The 6000-nt window shown below is 29.3% G+C and overlaps 1 protein-coding gene across 1 annotated transcript in view; it reads left to right on the top strand.

Annotated features, from left to right (window-relative positions):
• The first annotated feature begins 909 nt into the window (after positions 1-909).
• Positions 910-6000, top strand: part of LOC111027516 (brain tumor protein) — a 65799-nt gene continuing 60708 nt past the window's right edge. Inside the window, exon 1 of the mRNA XM_022305915.1 lies at positions 910-1305. The gene's annotated coding sequence lies outside the window, so the exon portion shown is untranslated. The remainder of the gene's footprint in view (positions 1306-6000) is intronic.

Here is a 6000-nt window from a genome sequence, read left to right as displayed (position 1 = left end):
CGCTTTAGTCCTTATCAAAGACAACACCAACAAAACCATCTCGTTTCTAAGACTTATTGATATCAGGTACAACTTAATAAAAAAAAAAACCATTGTAGATGTTTAAGTGTAGTTGATATTTATTTTTGTTGTAAACTTCGTGATTGGTGTTGTACCGAGAATAATAATGGAAAAAAAAAATATATTATATCGATTATCGGTATATTTGTTGATGTGATGTGTCGATAGTTCATTTTCAATAATATTTATTGTGTAGTCACAATACTATTCGATCGATTCAATTTTACAACACACTAATAATTAACAATATATTATACAACAGCCATCGACTGAATGGCACACAACAACCGCGGGTGCAGTATGCAATACACATTTGATTTCGAAACTGGAGACACTCACAACTCACATCTCTATTGCACTATAAACTATAGTCCATGATAATATCGAACATCTATAATATTGTTAGTGTCATTATTATGGTGTTATACTGTAATAAATAGCCGTCATGAACTACGAGCAGACTTATACCTTAAATCGGTGTGCTCGGAGTACAAAATATATGTGTATACAGAGCGCGGGTGCCACCGCCGCAGCCTCGGAAAAAGTTCGGCCGGCAGCCCGCCCTGCTGTCACGCCGCACGGTCGGCGGCCAGCGATGGTGGCGCGGTGACGAGGGGATGGGATGCGCCGACCGCGTTTTTGACATTGAACTTGGGCGACGCGTTGCGCACTCCGGAGTCGTGCTTTGTGCAGTCGACACGCCTTGAGAGTGACAAGACGCTCCGTACTCGTGATAACATTATACACTGTTATTATTATTATTGTTGTTATTATTATTACTATTATTATTTTTGTTATTACTATTCTTATCGTCGTCTTCATTATTATTTTTGTTATTATATTGTTGTTGTTGTTGTTGTTGTACGTCAACGGCTGTACATTATTATAAACCGTATCACTCTGTGCTGCGGTTTACCGGGCTTTCTTTCGCTTCCCCTCCCCCCCATCCCCCAGTCGATACTGGTCTGCGTTGATATTTACCTCGGTCCATCCTTCCCCGTCCTTCTCCTGTATGCGCACGCGCTATCATTCGCCAAGTTATCGGTTGTTCTTATTTTTATTCGCGAATTCTGTTGCGTCGATTTACGTCCAAATAATATTATGTAATAACACTAATAACTTTAATAGTACGTTTCAATAATACGCTTCAATAATACGCTATTTATATTCACTGTACAGTCGTCCGTTCAGCGCTCCTGTTTCGTCGATTGTTGTTTTCCATTTCATCCGTCATCGTCGATATAGGTAAGTGTAGTGCCTATACTCTATAATCATATTACATTTATATGGATCTAACGATATTGTTATTGTAGTATAATTATATCTCGCAACTGTTATTGTATAATGTTACACCATCGATTAAATATATTTAAATATATTTAATCAATGGTCATTTTATAATACGGAGGAGTGCGCAATGGCCCGCTTGTTGTGTATGACTAGGCGGGCCTGCAGAGGTGGTCAAACGCATAGCGGATAAAAATGCTGTTTAGAGTGACACCATAATATATTATATAAGACACCACGGATATACTAAAATATTTTCTGCGACTGATAGCCAAATGTTTTTCGTTATTATCCAAACTGTGTAGGCCCGGATCTGGGGGGGGTGGCTAAGAAGCTTTAACCTCCCTCCCTACCTTTGGACATTCAATAATATTTATATTTTATTTCTATAAATATTGGTGGTGTTCTGGTACGAGTATGTCTGGAATACACTAAATAATGTGTAATTAGTTATAAACAATAATAGGAATCGTACTTGTAAAACTATACGAAAAATCGATAGTCGGCACGTCATATACTCAAACATAATTTTCTGTTATAGGTAGTGCATGTCGCTATCACGGCGTAATACTATATCGCGCGCATAATATTATGACATCGCCATAAAATCGTCAACAATGAATCGACAAAAGGATTGTTCATTACTCCGTTGAATTTCAATGACCTCAAAATGTATTCCATTTAAACAAATTATCTTTAATTTTAATTTTTTCGGTATTCTGTTACGGAGAAAAAGATAACACCTATCTCACATTATGATAATATTATAATGCATTATTAATTATGTTTATATTATCATAAATTCATAACATCATTATGACAACATTGACGATGACAGACAATGCGTTTATTTTTTCTTCTTATTTTATAAAACAAATTAATTTACCTACTCATTTCTTATTTTTTAACATTATTTACTATTTTACTATCGAAGAAATGGTTATATTTTATCAGATTTAGTCACTTATGAATAAGGTACAAAAAGTGTAAAAAGTCTAACGTACGTGTTTGTATAACTTGTCTTTTATACCTATGTATATATACTCGATAATCAAATTTTACATTAAGATGAGTACCAACGTATACTAATTCATTATCCTGGATACGTTGTTATTTTAATTTCAATATAGAGGCATTTTTTAATGCTTCTTTCGGTAGTTTATATACACCTTATTTCGTGCAACTTTAATTAGTATATTTTGAACAAGGTTACTTAAACCTTAAAAATCACAAATAAATGGTGCACTAAAAAAATTCAATTTTTGTGTTTTACTAAAATATTATCTAAACTAATTAAAATGTTTTGTAATCCAAAAATGCACTTAATTTTATGGTTTTGGATTATGCGAAAATATAATATTCTTATAAGTTTCAACGGTTAAAATTCTAAAAAATAATCTCTGAACACGCATATATTATGGTATATAATACCGTATTTTATTTTAATATATACACATCGATGTGATGATATTCGATATTTTAACGTGTATGATAAACAGTTTGTCCATGGCAGCAGAATCTGTTGTTCTATATTTACGAAATAAATTAAAAACAGAGTTATTATTATCGAATGATATTTAAACATATTCATATGCCTCTCAAATCCTATTTGAAACATAAAACTGATGTATACGTTATACCATATATTTTATTATTTTCGTATACATTTTTCAAACTATGTTTGAAGTAGAAATTACTTTTTTCTTAACAAAACCATCATATAAGATTTTAAAAATTAAAAAAAAGTTTCTTACAAATTAAAATCTCATTAAGTACAATTAAATTAAAACTTTTTGCTAACCCAAACTAAACCATGAATAGATGAAATTTTTAAAATTTTTGTTTTCGAATTTGCAAAGTAGTGAGTACTGCAAAGTACAGATAATATGAAAAATAAAATACTTATTTAAGTAATAATATAATTTAGTTAGTATCAAAAAAGGGCTTCGGGTATAATTGGTTAAAAATATTAAAGCAATATAACCTTTAAAGTTTAAACTAAGTATAATCCTCAAACAGTGATGATTAAAAATATTTAATTATATTATAATTCACTAACTTATTAACATTTATTATACATTAAATAGTATGAAAGTATAACAAAAACCTGATTAATTTATTGATTATAATGTTTTACTTTTACGAACTCCACACCTATACCTATATTGTAGGTATAATTACATAATGTAGAATTGTAGAATATAGAATATTAATTGTTCTAGTAATAATAAAATTGTCATGTCATTATAATTAATTAGTTTTCGCTGTACGAATGTATTTTATAAATGTGTTATTAAATACAACTAAACCTAACAATTTACAAAAAAATAAATGTCTACGACAATCATTATTTCTAAGCACATACCTACTTAAATTGATTGATTGTAATACTTATGTGTAATTCAATTTCTAACGTTATGTAAGTATGTAACTAATTATGAAAATGAAGTTATTCTTTTGAAACCAAACAGTTTTTTATAAAAAGTTTAAAACTATCATTACAAAATTTAAAATACTATTGCCTGACGGCGTTTTTAAAGGGTCCATTCCTCAGTTCTTTGTCATTCTTGTCACTTCTGTCGTCTTTCAAGAAATTGTACATCTTATACTTTAACCCAACACCTTATCTACTTATATGTAGACTTATATGCTTGTCAGCTTGTACAGATGTACAGATGAGTGTTTAAATCCCTTAAAATATATATTAATATAAGTATGCCGTGTATGATATAACATAGACATTATTAACTATCATATTTAAATGATAAAAATGAACGTGTCTGTAGAGAATTTATCTATCAAACACATAATATTATAAGACAAAAATGACTAACTTATGTTTAACAAACGTTTTGTTAAGTGCTAGATTATAGTTTTATGAACAATGAGTTTTTATTAAATCAAAACATATTATAATTAATTAGCATTTTATCTAAATATTATCTATGATATAATTATAGTAGTTTCGGCGGAAGGTAATTACTATAAGGTACCTATGTATACCCACCCAATTATTTAGTATAAAAAATACAATACATTCGGTGTGCTTATCGATGTAATTTAAGAATATTATCCTAACTCGTTAAAGAATATATTTTAAATGCGCTTTAAAACGCATATAAAACGAAATTTTGTATGATATAAAACATGGTTTATTAATATTATTTGCTACACCGACAACCGCATTCACTTATTAGTTATTTGCATAAGTTATGACATAAGTATTTACTCAAAACCACTTCAGCCTGTACACACGCGTATTTCATTTTAGAAGATCTTGACATACTCATACCGGTCTTACCTAATTTTCAGTATAATATTTGTTTTAAACATAGTATAAATATTTTTTTACGTTGCCTCGTTGATAACAAATATTTGTTAAATTCAATTGTTAAAAAAACAGTATGATAAATAATTTAGAAAAAAAAACAACCATGCCTTTTGTATAAATTAAATTTAAAAAAAAATGTTTGTTATCTTATACAACCCAGAGATAAAAAAAACACTAAATTAAGCACAATTAAGTTACTTGTATAATCTATGTAAAGTTATGAGAATATTTGTATTTGCTTTTTTTATTAGTTTAAAAATTTGAATAAATTGTAATCGTTTATAAAGTAAATTATTGTAAAGCTCATTATCAGAATTTATACTTACTCCTGATTAGTTTAAATTGAACCAGTGCTTAACTTAATTAATAACTTTAAAACAAACTGTCCTGAATATGATTTTATTTATTATCCCGACCTTTGATGAATATGGTATTTAGCAATAATTGACTTGAGAAACATTAAAACATACTTCAGTCAGAAAATATATTGCAGAGAAGACTGATTGCAATGCTCTCACTCCAAATGAACTTTCTGGTTTCGTCATCCAAAGTGTTAAGTTATCATAACTTGTTACTTGTATTTACAGTAGGTTTTTTCGGTACATTTTTCGTTTGATAATTTCATTCTCAACACATTAAATAATAATTATGTCCATGATACCTCAGTAAAAAATTGTATACCATTTTTATCTAGTAGTTGGGGAGGACAGGGAAAGGGAGGGGTGTTTAAAACCTCCATTGGGTTTTTTCGATATTTAAAAAAGTGAAAATGCCTTAATAGTAGTATTTAATAAATACATTGATATTTCTTATTTCTTATAAATTCTTTTACAAAAGTTGTGAAGGTATGAATAAACTAATAAAAAACAAAATTAAAACCGTTTTATATTACATGATATATATATATTCTAAAATACCCCCTCCCCTCCACCCTCATTGAAAATGCATGTATACATGGCACTGCTATTACTTGACGGGACCTGCTGGACGAACCGGTAACGAACACATGCAGCCACGCAGGACAATGGTATATCTAATATCTATATATATATATTATTAAACATCAGTAATATAGGTAGTGTTTCACGAATTTCTGATGGTAAAAAACGTTAATTTTAAGCTGTATACTACTTGTCTTGCTCCCAAAAAAGGTTTATTCGTATTAAACAGGTACTAAATTCAACAGCGATCTTGTTTCCTTTTCTGAAGCTAGACACGTAATGCTACACTGCTTCTATAGTAGAATAAAATATAAAACTATCGATATCAATAAAACATTGAAAAATAATAATCATAACATATAAAAATAATAATAATTTAAA

The sequence above is a fragment of the Myzus persicae genome, unplaced genomic scaffold, assembly GCF_001856785.1.
Source record: "Myzus persicae strain clone G006 unplaced genomic scaffold, MPER_G0061.0, whole genome shotgun sequence".
Taxonomy (NCBI): domain Eukaryota; kingdom Metazoa; phylum Arthropoda; class Insecta; order Hemiptera; family Aphididae; genus Myzus; species Myzus persicae.
This window is presented reverse-complemented; position numbering and strand designations above follow the sequence as displayed.